The sequence below is a fragment of the Ambystoma mexicanum genome, chromosome 3q (genome assembly GCF_040938575.1).
Source record: "Ambystoma mexicanum isolate Mex_15411 chromosome 3q, UKY_AmexF1_1, whole genome shotgun sequence".
Taxonomy (NCBI): domain Eukaryota; kingdom Metazoa; phylum Chordata; class Amphibia; order Caudata; family Ambystomatidae; genus Ambystoma; species Ambystoma mexicanum.
Genome location: NC_090926.1, coordinates 1,293,044,488 through 1,293,063,154, shown reverse-complemented (window position 1 = coordinate 1,293,063,154; position 18,667 = coordinate 1,293,044,488). Strand labels below are relative to the sequence as shown.

The window sequence follows — 18,667 nt, the reverse complement described above, 5'->3', positions numbered from 1 at the left end:
TCAACTTGTTTCAATAAGATGCCAATTCTTCTGAACTTGGCTGCCAGGCTCAATTCCAATACCAAGGGCTACGATCACATCATCTTCACCCTCAATCTGTTAAGAGTTTACCGCCAAGTCTCCATTCTACAAATTAGCAAATACATTACCATTTACGGCAAACCTCAACCCCTGCTATTCATGCACCCATGCCTGGCTCTGCCAGCACACCTCATCCTTGGCCAGCAGAGCTCCTATTCGAAGTCCCTCACCCATCTCTGCCAGAGCACCCCATCTCTGACCTGCAGCACCCACGCTATTCTAGCACCCATGCCTGGCTCTGCCAGCGCACCTCAGTCCTCACCTGCAGCACCCAGAAGCCCTGCTATTCTAGCACCCATGCCTGACTATGCCAGCGCACCTCAACCCTGATCTACAGCATGCTGGTTATTCCAAGCCCCTCACCCGCTCTGCCAGAGCCCCCGGCCCTCACTATTCCAGAGGATCTGTAGCGAGCCGCCATGTGCCGACTAATGGCAGGTGCTCCTCACTGCATGCCCCCCTGCCTTCAATTGGGGCACCACTGCCGGTCCAGCCGCCTCCACCGTGCCCACTGAGGAGTGAAGGCGTTTCATAGGCTACTTAAAAACAGTGCTGAAGCTTCAGCCCCTGAGACAAGCCTCTCCAACAAGGCACAGCCAAAGCCAGCCCTCATACAATTAACAAGAGCCCTGACAGTAAGGCTCCGCCTTTTATCCGTGTGGGGAAGTGTGATGGAGGTCAGGTGTGTGTAATAATCCGCAATTGCCTGACCTTGCCTGTTCATGGTGTTGGGACATGTCAGGAAAGTGAGAAAGTGTTTGTGTCGGAAGTAACGAGCGTAACAGGAGCTCAGAAAAAGGGGGCGGGGGTTGAATTCCTAGGTACTCTACCTAGTAGGATGGGGTAAAGATGTTATTGGGAAGGGTATACCGCTTCTCACCCTCTGGTGTCCCACTTCCACTCCCCGAAGACCCCTCATCCAGGTGATCTTCCCGTACTGGTCCACCCCCAGGAACTGAATCCAATATCGATGGCCATGTCCTGGCCACCTGGACGACAGGTCCCCGGGGACTAGCGCTTGAGACACCTTCAGGTTTCTCACACTACCTTAATCCTTTCCATTAAATTGTGGGGAGGCGGGGGGCAGCTGTGTAGATCCTTAGCGCATTGAATTTAAGTTAAATCAATTAATTCCCATATAGAAAATCACGAAATGATTGTTGTTAGAGTTCAAAACTTACAAAGTTCATCCCGAGTGTGTTAGAGCCGGTATAGATAATAAAGTACTTGGGTGAGACTACCTTTCTGAAACTCCTGTCTTATGTACCGACAGGGGGTGTCCATAATCCCAAAATCCCTAAAGTGCTGCCATTCAAGTGAATGTAGAGGGTGTAAAAGGAAATTTCCCATTTACTTGCATCCCAAAACGATTTCCCCAAAGCCCTGCGTTTCATGCAAATAAAAAGCCCAAAACCATTCTGCTACTGTATATTCCCACTCCCTGTACTTTGCCTTCAGAGCAGAGGGGTCATATCTAATCGATGCCTGGAGGGTGCGTGTTGCTGGGAGAAAGTAGTATTGTGCCAGACTAAACAATCACTGTGTGTTTTGTATGTTTCCTATTGGTTAATTTGCAAGAAAGTGGATGTAAATTGAGACTGCACACTTCAAAGTTTTACCAGTGTCATATCACGACTGAAAGTCCTTTAAGCCTGTGTTAGTCAATGGTTCAAGAAATTTGAATTTGTGTAGTGCCACAGCATTGGTGGTTGATATTTTGGTTGCTAGTCTTCTTTGTCACACCTTAAATAAATATATATTCTTACTACACACCGGCCTGGTTCCTAGCTCATTGGTGGTACAGAGGGTATTTGCTGGGGTGGTGCAAGACGGGTTGGAGGCCTCACTATAGCTGAATCTGTATAAGCTCTTTGGGTGCGCGCCACCTTGCTTGGGGGGGGAAAGGAACTCCCAGGGTTGAAAGTGACTGCCTAATATATCGTGACAATTCTGATACAATTAGAGCACAGTTTTGAGCAAAATATATCTGGCCAAAACGCACTTATAAATAACGCCATACTAAAAGCGGCAACTCAAATTCCCTCCACTACCAGGAACCGCAAGACCAAACAGCCTAAACCTCCAAACAATCCTTTACCATAAAATTACAAAATGATGCCTGGTCGGCAGCAAGGCCCCACAGTTTGAGAGCACAGGAAGCCAAAGACAGGAGGAGAAACCTGGCCAAAGCCTTGGAGCCGGCCCCGAAGAACCATTACACAGTGCCAACAGGACAGAAAGAGGAGATACAGTGCACTGGGGAGCAGAACTAGGACAGCAGAACAGGCCAGAAAGAGGTCATACACAGTGCACTGGGGAGCAGAACTAGGGCAACACCACGGGCCAGAAAGAGGCCATACACAGTGTACTGGAGAGCAGAATTAGGGCAACACAACAGGCCAGAAAGAGGCCATACACAGTGCACTGGAGAGCAGAACTAGGGCAACACCACAGGCCAGAAAGAGGCCATACAGAGTGATCTGGAGAGCAGACCTAAGAAAGCATAAACCAGGCCTTAAAGAGGTCATACACAGTGTACTGGAGAGCAGAACTAGGACAGCACAACAGGCCAGAAAGAGGTCATACACAGTGCACTGGGGAGCGGAACTAGGGCAACACCACGGGCCAGAAAGAGGCCATACACAGTGTACTCGAGAGCAGAATTAGGGCAACACAACAGGCCAGAAAGAAGCCATACACAGTGCACCGGAGAGCAGAACTAGGGCAACACCACAGGCCAGAAAGAGGCCATACAGAGTGATCTGGAGAGCAGACCTAAGAAAGCATAAACCAGGCCTTAAAGAGGTCATACACAGTGTACTGGAGAGCAGAAGTAGGACAGCACAACAGGCCAGAAAGAGGCAATACACAGTGCACTGGAGAGCGGAACTAGGGCAACGCCACAGGCCAGAAAGAACCCATAGACAGTGCACTGGAGAGCAGAACTAGGGAAACACAACAGGCCAGAAAGAGGAGATACACAGTGCACTGGAGAGCAGAAATAGGGCAACACCACAGGCCAGAAAGAGGCCATACACAGTGCACTGAAGAGCAGAACTAGAACAGCACGATAGGACAGAAAGAGGAGATACACAGTGCACTGGAGAGCAGAAATAGGGCAACACCACAGGCTGGAATGAGGCCATACACAGTGCACTGGAGAGCAGAACTAGGTCAACACAATAGGCCAGAACGCCACAGCTCACGGAGGCCAAACTTTAAACTTGCAGAATAATTAACTATGGTTAAAAAATAAAAAAATAAAAAACCAAGCTTAGGCAAAAACTGAACAAATACAGACTGAGCGATGCCAATCTGGAACACTGGACTTCCGACAGCTCCAAGAAGAGGCGCAGGGAGGACGCGAGTTAGGGGAAGTGAAAGACGAGAGACGCTTCCTCCTGCAGTGGTCCTTATTGCCCAACATTGTGAGTTACTAGAGAAGTCTTTGCGAGTAAATCTAGCCAAGGTCAGCTCAGCATCACCCTCAGAAAGCAGAAGTACAGAAATCACACAGACTTAAATGATGGCTACTGGAGAGAGTGGAGCATGTATATGGCCCATGGTATTACTCGGGCAATAAGGCCAATAAAGTACCTGCTCACGGACATCAGAAGCATATCCGGCGAGCCGAGAAGCAGCAGCCCCTCACCCCTGCCCCTCTACCTCAATCACTGCCTCACTCCTACCGGGCAGAACACCTGCTATTCTTCCAGCACCCACTTCCCGCAATCAACCTGATATTCCGGGCTCCCCTGACCACTCTGCATGAGCACCTCGGCCGTGAGCTGTGGCAGCCCTGCTATTGCAGCACCCATGCCACAGCACCTCACTAGCAGCGTAGCCACTCTTCCAGCAACCACAGCTGTGCTGCCACAGCCATTATCAACACCACATATGATCTGTATGGTGCACATGTCAACATTGTGATCCAAGGCCAGTCATGGACAGGCTGTGCAGACTCTCCCTAAACGGTCCATCTCTGCTACAACCAGCTGAACATTCGCCAATGGGAGCTGCCCCTCTTTGATCCTTTGAGAGAGTGAGTAATACCTCTCTCCAGTCCAGGAAGCTCTCACCTGGGGCTGCCTGGGAAACAGGCTTCAGATGGCACATCCTAAACATAAGGCCTCACACCAGAGTGTTGCATACCAAAGGGCCTTTGATGCTATAGGCTTGGCAAGGTGGTGGGGTTAGTGTAGTGAGAGGGAGCTCCGCATAGTTGGGAAAGGATTCCACCATCTTGCTTTTCTCTGCACCTCTCCTTCCTTTCCGTCTCTTACACTTCCCTAAGCACAACGCCCTTGGTGTATGATGCAAGAAGGCAAAGATCATCTGTCACAAGAACAGGGATTGGACCCCCTAATGCAAGCTTGCTTTCAACCCATCATGTGGGATCATTTACCTATAAAAGGAGGGTCTCACACCCCTTGTTTAAATAATGCTTGGACTGCAATCCCCTGGATTGGGACTCTCAGTATCATGAGAGCCAGAACAGACAGGATCCATGTTTTTCATCCCATCGCACTGCTTGAAACGCATACAAACCAACAGGACCCAACGGTGCAGCCTTTGGAACTCACTCAAACTTTAAATCGCTGTTTAAAACTGCTCCCTATACCAGTTGTAATGTACCCAATTTAGTCCTCACCGATTTCCATTCTGTGACCTCCTCCCATATGGCCAGGGAACGGCAGCCGCTACCTGATCCTGACCCTGGGGCGGTTCCATGAGGGAAGATCACATGGAGGGAAGACAACCTCCGGGGAGATGTCTTGGCTTCATAGGGTGAGATATGGTAACCCCCCTATTCTTATGAAAATAACCCTCCCATGTCCAATACCCTGATGGCCTACTGGTATATACCTACTCTTTTACCCATGAAGAAGAGGGAGATCACTCTTTCCAAGTCCACTTACCATTTATCCAAGAACCATTTTCCATGTATGACTGCTGAAAACGTCAAGACTTCCAAAACTCAGACTTCCATGTCCCAGAATGGTCAAAGTGCTGGGACAAAAAAGAATCGAGCAATGCAGAATGAGAAAAGCCCCAAGCACAGTGAGCATTCTAGCGTTTACTCATATCCACCTGTGCCCGGGACATTTAAAAGGCACGTGAAGCAGATCATCAAGGAGTGCTGCTGGCGGGTGAAAACGGCATCTCTCCATGAGGCTGAGATCGCAGGGCGAGGAACGCTGTAGTGGAACCAGCATGCACACCAGCTAAAATGGAGAAGGCTACTGAGCAAAGAAGACACACTGCGAGAACACCAGGAGTTAGCAAGGGACTCCAGGGCGTTCACAGGCCATCAAGAGCAGTGCTTTCCTTACTGGTTCCCAGAGCGAAGCGAACGCTGCAAGTGGAAGCTGTGAGAACCAAAGAAACCAGGCAGAGGCGGTCACAAGAGGGAAGCGGATGAAAACGCTTCTCCAGTTAACCACAGGAGCATACAACGACGCCAACGAACACTGGTGAGTCTTCGCAGAGGCCATGGGGACCGTGGGGAGTGTCCGCGCGTATGCCAAAAAGCAAGAGACTGAACCACAAACAAATGAGAAAGAGAATGTATTTTATATGAAGAGAGAAGATAAATGCAAATTGTGCAAACAAAGGAAAACCCAAAATAACAGAACATATATCCGGATGATATATTTGCAGAAAAGTGTGTGGCGATGATGGACAAGGGCAAGAAGCACATGTGAACCTAAGAAGTCCTGGCAGCAAAGTTCACCAGGCAACCATCACAAGAGTGCGAGTCCTGCGAGGAGTGTACCAGGCACCCATCACAAGAGTGCAAGTCCTGTGAGGAGTGTACCAGGCAACCATCACAAGAGTGCAAGTCCTGCGAGGAGTTCACCAGGCAACCATCACAAGAGTGCAAGTCCTGCGAGGAGTTCACCAGGCAACCATCACAAGACTGCGAGTCCTGCGAGGAGTGTACCAGGCAACCATCACAAGAGTGCGAGTCCTGCGAGGAGTGTACCAGGCAACCATCACAAGAGTGCGAGTCCTGCGAGGAGTTCACCAGGCAACCATCACAAGAGTGCGAGTCCTGCGAGGAGTGTAACAGGCAACCATCACAAGAGTGCGAGTCCTGCGAGGAGTTCACCAGGCAACCATCACAAGAGTGCGAGTCCTACGAGGAGTGTACCAGGCAACCATCACAAGAGTGCGAGTCCTGCGAGGAGTGTAGCAGGTATTCAGAAATGTTTTTTTAATAATAGTAAAGAACTGTGTTGTTTTGACAGAGGTCCTGAGAAGGAACATCAGGACTAGGAAAGGACTGTATGAACCAGATGTCCAAGAGTGATCCAAATTACAAAGTCAAGACAAGGTACTTACATCAACATTGTTGTGAGCCATGAAAGGCACAGAAAACTGATGAAAGTAAATCTTCAGAGGATCCAGAGGAATCCAGACGAAGGGAGTCGTCCTCTGGAGCAAGATCCCACATACTTCCAGAGCTTTCATGTTGAAAGCCAGATTTCCTTTTTTATTTTTAACACTTTCCCAAACCTTCCAAGGTTAAAGGCATTTCCCATTTCGCCTTTGGGTTTAGTTTTAGTGTGAGTGTCAGAACAGAACTTTGGGCACAGGACAGTTTTAATTTTGGACATTCTGACACCGACACATCCTTACTTTTTGGTTTAGGTAGCAACGTTCCCCTAGAGCAGGGTCAAGAGGAATTTTCCAACCTTTTTATTTTCAATAAAAGGTAAAAGTCTTTCAGCAGAAACATGGCTGGCTTGTGTCCGAGTTTCATTCCTGACTCCTCACACAGTGTTCTACCCTACAGTGCCAGCTGAGCCTGTTTCGCGCCTAGACACACTTGTGTACAAGCGCGTTATAAATGCCATATTATATCACGTTGTTGCCTCGGTTCAAACCAGAAGATTCCCTCTACAAAAGGCTTCAAATATCCACGTCTCATGCCTCGAGCCACCAAGATCTTAGTCTTTGTCCAGAAATCGAACCGATCCTGCTGGCCCCATCGACCCACTTCATTGGGACCCAGCATCAAACCACAACGAGGCTCAATTCAAATATGACTAAACGCCTGGTCCCTGGTCCCTGTCTGGATCACTGTGACTCACTGAACCTGATTTGAACCACTTGCACAACAATAAGAGCAGTGTGAGAAAGGTGTTCTCGCCAGCGGCTAGTGATAATTAACAAATCAGCGGGTAAGAAATGGTGGCCTAGTAGCTTGCAACTTGAAAATATTACCATGATAAGAAGCCTGGTTCCAGAACGTCAAACCGCAAGAACTGAATAAGGCGCTGTTCAAAGGCCTCAGCCTCCCTAGTCCTTTCTTGGGACCCTAGAGACTGCTTTTAAGGCCTCTTTCACGCCTTTTTTCCTCATTTGCCGATGTCCTAGCTTTTTGCTCACTGCTAAATAGCCAGAGTGCTGCATCATTACACGCTACACTTCTCCGTCTACCTTAAAGGGCTGGCTTTTTAGTGCACGTCTACTGCATATTGGTGGTTTCATGAACATATATATTTTTAGGATCCATGTCATCACTGCGACCCCCATAATTCTGACGGCTGAAAATGCACTTATTTTTTTAACCCCCTTTACACCACATACATATGTGGGGGGAGACCCCCGCACTCTCCCCAAATGACTATAATATCACCCCCCCTACATATATATGTGGTGTAAGGGGGGTGTCTTTACAAAAGAAGTCAGAATTTCGGCCGTCGGAATTATGAGGGCGACATTTTGGGCCATTAGCCATTTTTAAAGACTCTTGAGCGAACAGTCCTTTATTTTCGACTTCTGTACTATGGCTCACATTCACACCCCTTCCGAGCGTATAGACTTCCCCCAGTGTATGATGCCACACAAGGAGATGGAGGTATACCTGCCGAGATGGGCCCATTTCACCTTCATGCCTGAGATCACTGTTAGTACGTAGAAGCAGGAGGGTTAGCCACTTCTGATCCCTGTACTCCTGCAGAGCAGTAGTCGTTCGGTCACAGTAGCATTGTGATGTTGGATAAACCTTCATGGCTGGGAGCGGGCGGATTAGCCACTTCTAATCCCTGTACTCCTGCAGAGCAGTAGTCACTCGGTCACAGTAGCATTGTGATGTTGGATACACCTTCATGGCTGGGAGCGGGCGGATTAGCCACTTCTGATCCCTGTACTCCTGCAGAGCAGTAGTCACTCGGTCACAGTAGCATTGTGATGCTGGATACACCGTCATGGCTGGGAGCGGGCGGATTAGCCACTTCTGATCCCTGTACTCCTGCAGAGCAGTAGTCACTCGGTCACAGTAGCATTGTGATGCTGGATACACATTCATGGCTGGGAACGGGCGGATTAGCCACTTCTGATCCCTGTACTCCTGCAGAGCAGTAGTCACTCGGTCACAGTAGCACTGTGATGCTGGATACACCTTCATGACTGGGAGCGGGCGGATTAGCCACTTCTGATCCCTGTACTCCTGCAGAGCAGTAGTCACTCGGTCACAGTAGCATTGTGATGTTGGATACACCTTCATGGCTGGGAGCGGGCGGATTAGCCACTTCTGATCCCTGTACTCCTGCAGAGCAGTAGTCATTCGGTCACAGTAGCATTGTGATGTTGGATACACCTTCATGGCTGGGAGCGGGCGGATTAGCCACTTCTGATCCCTGTACTCCTGCAGAGCAGTAGTCACTCGGTCACAGTAGCATTGTGATGTTGGATACAACTTCATGGCTGGGAGCGGGCGGATTAGCCACTTCTGATCCCTGTACTCCTGCAGAGCAGTAGTCACTCGGTCACAGTAGCATTGTGATGTTGGATACACCTTCATGGCTGGGAGCGGGCGGATTAGCCACTTCTGATCCCTGTACTCCTGCAGAGCAGTAGTCACTCGGTCACAGTAGCATTGTGATGCTGGATACACCTTCATGGCTGGGAGCGGGCGGATTAGCCACTTCTGATCCCTGTACTCCTGCAGAGCAGTAGTCACTCGGTCACAGTAGCATTGTGATGTTGGATACACCTTCATGGCTGTGAGCGGGCGGATTAGCCACTTCTGATCCCTGTACTCCTGCAGAGCAGTAGTCACTCGGTCACAGTAGCATTGTGATGTTGGATACACCTTCATGGCTGTGAGCGGGCGGATTAGCCACTTCTGATCCCTGTACTCCTGCAGAGCAGTAGTCACTCGGTCACAGTAGCATTGTGATGTTGGATACACCTTCATGGCTGGGAGCGGGCGGATTAGCCACTTCTGATCCCTGTACTCCTGCAGAGCAGTAGTCGTTCGGTCACAGTAGCATTGTGATGTTGGATACACCTTCATGACTGGGAGCGGGCGGATTAGCCACTTCTGATCCCGGTACTCCTGCAGAGCAGTAGTCACTCGGTCACAGTAGCATTGTGATGCTGGATAAACCGTCATGGCTGGGAGCGGGCGGATTAGCCACTTCTGATCCCTGTACTCCTGCAGAGCAGTAGTCACTCGGTCACAGTAGCATTGTGATGCTGGATACACATTCATGGCTGGGAACGGGCGGATTAGCCACTTCTGATCCCTGTACTCCTGCAGAGCAGTAGTCACTCGGTCACAGTAGCACTGTGATGCTGGATACACCTTCATGGCTGGGAGCGGGCGGATTAGCCACTTCTGATCCCTGTACTCCTGCAGAGCAGTAGTCACTCGGTCACAGTAGCATTGTGATGTTGGATACAACTTCATGACTGGGAACGGGCGGATTAGCCACTTCTGATCCCTGTACTCCTGCAGAGCAGTAGTCACTCGGTCACAGTAGCATTGTGATGTTGGATACACCTTCATGGCTGGGAGCGGGCGGATTAGCCACTTCTGATCCCTGTACTCCTGCAGAGCAGTAGTCACTCGGTCACAGTAGCATTGTGATGTTGGATACACCTTCATGGCTGGGAGCGGGCGGATTAGCCACTTCTGATCCCTGTACTCCTGCAGAGCAGTAGTCGTTCGGTCACAGTAGCATTGTGATGTTGGATACACCTTCATGACTGGGAGCGGGCGGATTAGCCACTTCTGATCCCGGTACTCCTGCAGACCAGTAGTCACTCGGTCACAGTAGCATTGTGATGCTGGATAAACCGTCATGGCTGGGAGCGGGCGGATTAGCCACTTCTGATCCCTGTACTCCTGCAGAGCAGTAGTCACTCGGTCACAGTAGCATTGTGATGCTGGATACACATTCATGGCTGGGAACGGGCGGATTAGCCACTTCTGATCCCTGTACTCCTGCAGAGCAGTAGTCACTCGGTCACAGTAGCACTGTGATGCTGGATACACCTTCATGACTGGGAGCGGGCGGATTAGCCACTTCTGATCCCTGTACTCCTGCAGAGCAGTAGTCACTCGGTCACAGTAGCATTGTGATGCTGGATACACCTTCATGGCTGGGAGCGGGCGGATTAGCCACTTCTGATCCCTGTACTCCCTGCAGAGCAGTAGTCGTTCGGTCACAGTAGCATTGTGATGTTGGATATGTGTGGAGAGGGTTCATCAGGTGCCAGGTGTGGGCGGCTTTGTTGGAAGATGCATAGTCTGTGGGGGCATGGGTTTTGAGCGTGTTAGTGTGGGGAGCAGTCAGTGGAGACCTCAATGGGCCTGCGGAGCGCCCATCCCGTGTGGCCACGCAGACATTGTAGTGGTGCACCTTGGTTTAGGGTAATTATGAGACACCCCAGAAGGGGTGGGTGTTCCCAACACTGGACTGCTCCGAAATCATATCTTCAAAAGACAGGGATGGCATATCCCTCTTTTTCTCCGTCCTTTGCTTTATTGTCAAGTACATTTTGGTAATTTCCTATTTGATTATCAATTATGTTTGTTCAAATCTATTGTCGTCATGCATCATCTGTTGTTTATGATATATAAAATAAAAAATGTTAAACACAGAGTGGGTGCCAGGGGGTACCAAGTCAATTGTGGATTGAAATCACTGTACGGGAAACCCCCTCAATGGACAGCTAGATCAGAATTGCAAGGGGCACCTGGGGCAGAGTTACAGTGAGAGACACAGGCACTCATCCACTATGAATCCGCCCACTGAGGACTCCTAGAAGCAGAACGGCAGGGAGCCACACGGGAGAGAAAGCAGTGCGACACCCATGGGCGGAATCGCAATGGGACACCCGGAAACATCATACAAACAGGTAGACTGAGTGAATGCTACTGAGGGGCACAGACAATCAAGCAGCCGTGTGTAGTGAGAGATGGCAAGGTACAAAAAAGGCATTAAAGGCCACAGCAAGGCATTGCCCTGTCTGACGTGCAGCTACACTAGCACTGGGCCAACTCTTGGATCACAAAGATTAGTCAAACATAAACATCTGTGCACTTTCTCAGGTTTCCATATACTGGCTGATTCTACAGGCTGGAACCCTCATTGGTGCCATTTGTCTCCTTGCCCTTCACCGTAGGGGTATTTCCAAAGCGTATAATAAGAGTTTGGAATGATATGGTTATTTTACGCATTGTTAATGTTCATTCCTGAGTAAGATAGGAACAACATTCTTATGATGACTACAAAACATAACAGTCATTCGAAATAAACACTGTACACATTTCACTTGATACAATTAGATATGTTTTTAGCTGCTTTTGCAGATAAAACCAGCTCCCATATCCCTCCCAGACGATACGCGATATTTTTTCCGCCAGGTCGCGCTTCTATCAGCAACGTCTGGGGTGGCTCTAGGAAACCTGGCCAGACAGAGCGAGAGGGATGGTGAGAGTCAGAGTGTGAGAAAATGAGAGAGCACAGGATAGGCCAGGCTACAGCTAGTGTGGGGTGTTTCTAAAGTGCAGGCATATTTCTAGAGCTGCAAGTGAGATGCTGGGGATCCAGGTCCATTCGCTATGTGCAGAGACAAGGCTGGGGGGGCACCCATTGCACAGGGGGGCGGGAAGGGGGTTCGGATTCACAGCATCCTTTAGTGCAGTTGCTCTTAGTGCTCTTTTTAAAGCAGGAGCCTTGACTCTAACTGACCTGCCATCATGTTTCCAGCAGTGAATGTGGGTTCTGCAAGGCTATGCAAAGTGTATGCAATGGAACCAACGTCATGGGAAATGTACCAAAATCTCGCCTCCAGAAGGCTGATTGCCGAAAATGCAGACATTACACTATAATATTATATATATATATATACAAAGAAAAGATTGAAAACCAATCCGGGGCACAACGGCACTCTGGCGATGCTTTTGATGAGAGACTGGAAGTCACAGAAATCAAATCCACAAGCAGTCAAAGTGTTCCGTGCAGCCAAATGTCCTTTATTAGTTAAAAGTGCATGGGCAAAGGAGGCAGCAGCAGTTTCCAGTGCATAAAAAAGAGAACCACGCGTTTCACCCTACTCGGGCTTCGTCTGGTATGAGACAGAGAGAGAGGACTATAGCTTTATAGGCAGTAGTGTGTAAGTCAATTTTCAATGTTTACACTAGAGTGAAATAGCAATTGTCTGTTAAAAGCACGGCCATGTTGTTAATGTGTGATTACTCATTTAAGTGCTGTTATTTGTTACAACTTTTTGAAAAATACAGTGCTGTAATGTTATAATTTCATTTACATTTGCCTCAAATACCAATTATCCCAAGTGGGTTAAAGGTGGACAAATAGCACAGAATTGTCGCTTTCATAATCGTTCTACTCCGTTTTTTCTCACAAAAATTGTTTAAATGAATGATTATTCAACAATTCCTATTTACAATGACCATATTATTTCAGCCCCAGTGGGCTAACATGTTGTCATAGCTTATACTACTGTAAAGTGTCAAGTGCTTACATGAAAAAAACAAGTTTTTACTTATTAAAAATACAGACAATGTGTGTGTATTAAAGTGCCATGTGCCATATAAAAGTCAATGGACTATTGAATAACAAGGTGCTAGGTGCTATCATAGGGGTGCATATTGTAAAACTACTCATGATAATCCAAAAGCATAGGAGGCCTCTAAGGTATGTTCCATCATACGCATTTCAATCATAAATATACAGAAAGGACATTAAAATCAAAAGTAAATGTTATAAGTACTCATAGTGAGGCACATGAGTCGGACTGATGTACCACTAAAGGCAGTATGTTACCCTTGCGGGCGCCTGTATATTGTGACTTAGCCAGCCCATATCTTAGATTGTCAGATAAATGGGGCAAAGAATGTAAGTACAAATAATATATACGTTGCCTATTCAACATTATTCTAATAACATGTCAGATATGTTAAAGTGCTTAGTGCTATATGTTTAAAATCACATCTCATGTATTAAATGCAAACATCTTAAAAACAATCCACACTATGTGAATATATTACTTGATGAAATAGCATCTACAACTAAAAAGATCCAAAATACTAGGTGCTGGATGTTACATTCATATGTTAGTCTTACGTGTCTCAGGATAATCCTGAGAATATGGGTCCGTGTTTCCTACTTTGAGGTTATTACCTAGTCCATAGTCTATATTCTATTGATTATCGTTGACACAAACCATGCCGTTCATTGCTTAGTGATAGTACACCTGGCATATTTATAAAAACAGAACACAATTCCCATGCATGTAAAGCAACCTCTCTTATTTTCCAAACGTATGTGCTAATATGGGGATATAAAATTACTAAATACAGAGATAGGAAAAATGCAAAATAATGCATAAGCGTCCAAATTAAACATAATATAGAAGAAACCGTAATTTGTTATGTTGGCGAATCAGAGACATAAAAAAAGATATTTAAAGTGTTTGTGCAATCACAGTGAGAATGGTGTCATCATAACAAATACAACACAGTGAGATGTTGGTGACTTCAAAAGTTTCCAAAAATGTCAAAGATTGAAGATCCCAGGAATGCATATAGTTCTTCGTCACGATTGTGACCTCCCGGGTATTTGGTGTTGAAGTCCACAATATATCTAGATTCCATTTGTCTTAGGGTTCGTAATCTGTCCCCTCCTCTTGGATGAATTCCCACTGAGTCAATGACGAAATATTTAAAGGATCTAATGTCATTCTGATGGACCTCCTCAAAATGTTTTGCAAGTGGGTAGGACATGTCACGATTTTTAATTGCACGAAGATGTTGCAATATTCGTAGCCTGGCTTCCAGCTTTGTGCTGCCAACATACCACAGGTTGCAATCGCAGGTGATCACGTAGATAACAAATTGTGTGAAACATCTCAGATCATGTTTAATTTTAACTTCTTTCTTTGTTCGAGGATTTGTGAAAGCTTTGATGTTCATCCCATGGCGGCATGCTTTACATTTAGCACAGGTGTAAAAACCTGTTATTCTTGTTGTTAACCAAGTATTATTACTTTGTTTGGGTGACTGAAACAAACTCGGTGAGAGTTTGTTTTGTATAGAAGGAGGTTTTCTATATGTCAAAGTAGCATGTGTCGACAGATGTGGGCTGATGTCCGAGTCTCGTTTCAAAAGGTGCCAATGTTTTTTTAGAATTTGTTTTGTTTCTTTGGCTCCTGAATTGACTGTGGTAATGAATCTGAGTGAGCAGTCTTCATGTAATTGATCCTTTATTTGATCCTTGAGTATGTTTTTTTTGGCCAAAATCATTTCCTGGGTTTTATTGCTGGTTCGGTCATAAGCTTTGTTTATAACTGTTTTCTTATAGCCCTCGCCTTAGGAATCTGGCCGCGGTCTTTTTAGCATTGATTTCCCATACTTCATTCTCACTGGAGTTTCTTTTCACCCGCAAGAACTCACCGTACGGGATACTATCCTTAAGACATTGTGCATGCGCACTTGTAGCATGTAACAATGTGTTGGTGCTTGTCTCTTTTCTGTGCAGCTCTGTACTTATACGATTTCCAATAGCTTTCACCTTTATGAATAGACTATTTCCGTTTTACTATGATGTTCCGTAAATTGTAAGTTCTGCTGATTTTGATTCAAAACATGAAAGAAATGTGTCCATTCTGTAATCGTCCCACTCCAAATGATAAACAAATCATCTATATACCTTTGCCACATAATTACTTTGTCTGTATGTTCCTTGTAGTTGTCATTGGAAAAAAGATCATCTTCCCACGCACCCATGTATAAATTTGCAAACGTTGGAGCTACTGCTGTGCCCATTGCTGTTCCACAAATTTGATTGTAATATTTTGAATCAAACATGAAAGTGTTGTGAGTCAAAATGAAAGAAAGCATGTCCAGAAGCATGAGTGAATGTTCTCGGTAACTGAGAGATCTTGTTGACAGAAATCTTTTAACTGCTTGTAAACCTTTAGAATGTGTAATGCAAGTGTAAAGAGAGACTGCATCTAACGTAACCAGGAGGAAATCAGGTTGCCAAGGAATATGTGCTATTTGGTTCAAAAACGCTGTGGTGTCTTTTGTGTAAGACGGTAAAGTTTCCACAAAAGGAAACAAGAAATTATCAACAAATTTAGAAGTGTTTTCAAATAGAGAGACTATTGAGGCCACAATCGGTCTTCCCGGCAGTCTGGTCATTGATTTGTGGATTTTAGGTATGAAGTGTATTATTGGAGTCTTGGGATGGTTTTTGGTTAAATAATGTTTCTCTTTTGTGGTAATAAGTCCTAAACCATACCATTTGTCCAACATAGTATCATACTGCACTTTGTATTCCGGGTAGGGGTCATGAGGTAGTTTGACATAATTATTCATGTCATTTAATTGCCTTTCTGCTTCTTTTTGGTAGTCCTTGGTGTTAAGGACTACAACATTTCCACCTTTATCTGAAGATCTTATGATAATCGATGTATCTGCTTGTAAGTCTTTCATCGTTTCATATTGTAATTTTGTTAGATTCTGGGCTGTTCCCGGTTTGATAACCAGTTTTTTAAAGGTCATCCGTGACGAGGTCCTCAAATAGGTCTATCGTTGGGCAAAGTATATTAGAGGGATTCAATTTAGACTTATTACGCATACCACTGGGAACCGCCATGAGAGTATCTATTTCTGTTGGTAGTTCGATTTGCCACTCATCTTGTGCTGCATGGAGGGAAGTTTGAGTGGTTTCCTTTTCTCCTAAATTTGCAAGATCTCTTAATGCTGGTATATCCCTAATATTCAAATATATGGGTATGGGATATAATACAAGTATGGGGGGGACTACAGGGTCGCCCCCACATATGTATGTGGTATAAAGGGAGTCGGCATTTCCCACCACCATCAGCCTTCTGGGGGTCGCAGTGATCACATTATTTATTTATTACATTTGGTTACACGCCCAGACCCGTAGGTACCACGTCGTAGGTTACTTGCTTTGTAGGCATCATACATAGTTGTGTATTACAGTACATAATAGGTTACACACAGAAGGGCATTTTTCCAGAAATGACGTCTTGAGTGAATAGCATTAATATTGTAATGCTACTTCGTTACACAGAAAGGACAGGAGCACATTAGTTACACTGGTCCGATGGGTCACACTAAGGGGAGCAGGGTATTCCAGACAGGGGACAATCTCTATGTGTCCAGCGCAATTGGAATTTATTAAACAGCCACGTTTTTAATTGTTTCTTGAATTTAGGGAAAGACGGTTTGTTACTAAGGTGGGAGGGGAGGGAGCTCCAGATGCGGGGAGCTGCTATGGGGAAGCTGGCGTTACCTGCTCTGGTAGTTGAGAAGCGTGGGATGTGGAGGTGGGTGTTAGCACTGGATTTAAGTGTTCTGGTTCTGTTTTTGAGAGCAAGGCTTCGGCTGAGATAAATGGGGGCGGTGTCGGAGATACATTTATGAGTGACAGTGAGGGTTTGGTAAGGGATTCTCGATTGTACTGGGAGCCACTGAGCGTCTCTTCTGTGTTGCGAGATATGCTCTCTTCTGTTCATGGCCCAAGCTGCTCTAAGGGCTTTGTTTTGGAGGAGTTGTAATTTATTTAGGTTTCTTTTGGAGGTACCCAATAGTAGGACATTGCAGTATTCAATCTTTGTGAGGATCAGGGCTCTAGCGAGTGTCAGACAATTATCCGCCGAGAGGAGGGGTCTGCTTAGTATAATGAACTTGGCTGTGTATGCTGTGGAGGATGCAAGGGCACTGATATGGTTGTTCATGGTGAGGTTAGAGTCAAGGTGAACTCCTAGGGTGTTGACTTTATGGGGTTGGGGGTGCCATCTATTACTATGGAGGTATAGTCAGGATGGAGTTTGCCGAGTCTGGCTGGGGAGACGGCTAGGAGGACCTCCGTTTTTTCTCCATTGAGGCAGAGACTATTGTTCGCCATCCAGAGTTGGAAAAGGGAATTGATTTTATTAATGGCAGTCGTGTCTTTACGAGGTTGCCTGTGATGGGAATAAGTATTTGACAGTCATCTGCAAAATTGGTATAAATTACACCCATCGCATCGAGGGCCGCAATGATCCACTTGCTGGAATGCATGGAGTGTGCTCATTCATACATGGCGATGCCCGCACCCTAAATTCGGTGGGCACATGCGCGCCGATTCCCAATGATGCCCAGTGGCGTCCCTTGCAGCCTCAGCACCACACTTGCCTAGCCTCCAGGTTTATCCCGGAGACTCTGGGTTTTCACGCTCTTCTCCGGGTCTCCGGGGAAGAGCTTGGAGACTCCGGGTTTTCACGCTCTTCTCCGGGTCTCCAGGAGAGCTTGGAGACTCAGGGTTTTCACGCTCTTCTCCGGTTCTCTGGGGAAGAGCTTGGAGACTCCGGGTTTTCACGCTCTTCTCCGGGTCTCCAGGAGAGCTTGGAGACTCCGGGTTTTCATGCTCTTCTCCGGGTCTCTGGGTAAGAGCTTGGAGACTCAGGGTTTTCACAGCAGGCCCAGAACTGCTGCTGCTCGGAGGCTCAGAAGGGCTGGAGCAGTCAACATTGAAGCGGCGATGGGGGCACTTGCCACACCTGCATCCCTGAGAAGGGTGTTTTTTTTAATTGTCTGTGATTTTCTAATTAAGGGTTATTTTTATTTGTTCTTGCCAGGGAAGTGCTGGTCCAGGGCTTGATAGAATGTTAAGGTGATGTCTCAGCAGGACTCTACAGGCTGCAGGCATTTCCCCCTCATTCTCTCGGTTTCTTGTAAGTAATCCACGGGGCAGGTCTTATTGCAGGCATTAGCAGGCAAGTGTGTGGGAATGGCCCATTTCTCTATCAAGCCACAGCTCCCTGGGATGGGCTGCCTAGCATTTAAAAGCCCCATAATCTGCATCTACGCTAAAGTAAATACCCAACTAGCAATGCAAACTAGTCTGTGCCATGCCTGCTAGGTTGATATGAAAACAATGTACTTACCCTTTATGAGGCATTGCACATTTTATTTACATCTTGCATAAGAAGATGCATGCCAGTGTGGATTGGCTGAACTGAATTCTGGGACTCGTAGTCTTGTAGTCATAAGAATCAACTTAAAGAGGTTGGAAGGCCGCCTCGGAATGGAATGGTGTGTGGGTGCCTGATGCTTGGAGGCCCCCTGGCCTGCAGATGAGAAGACCTGCCAACACATGTGAGCAAACATGCCTTTATCTGGATCAGTGCAATGCTTCCAAATGCTTAAGGGCCCCGTAGAAACGCTAAATGCATATGAGGGCACAGTTACATTTGATGCAGTTTTTGTGCACATAGCCGTTCACACATTCAATAGAGTTCACCTTTT

General features: G+C 46.7%; 1 protein-coding gene across 4 annotated transcripts in view; it reads right to left on the bottom strand.

The window, feature by feature from the left end:
* The window catches only part of IL27RA (interleukin 27 receptor subunit alpha), a 420,655-nt gene that overhangs the window by 347,671 nt on the left and 54,317 nt on the right, over window positions 1-18,667 (bottom strand). Inside the window, exon 1 of one of the 4 annotated variants that reach the window (XM_069604389.1) lies at window positions 5,001-5,023. The exons of the other annotated variants lie outside the window; for them this stretch is intronic. The gene's annotated coding sequence lies outside the window, so the exon portion shown is untranslated. Of the gene's footprint in view, window positions 1-5,000; window positions 5,024-18,667 lie in introns of those variants that run through there. 4 annotated transcript variants of the gene reach the window in all.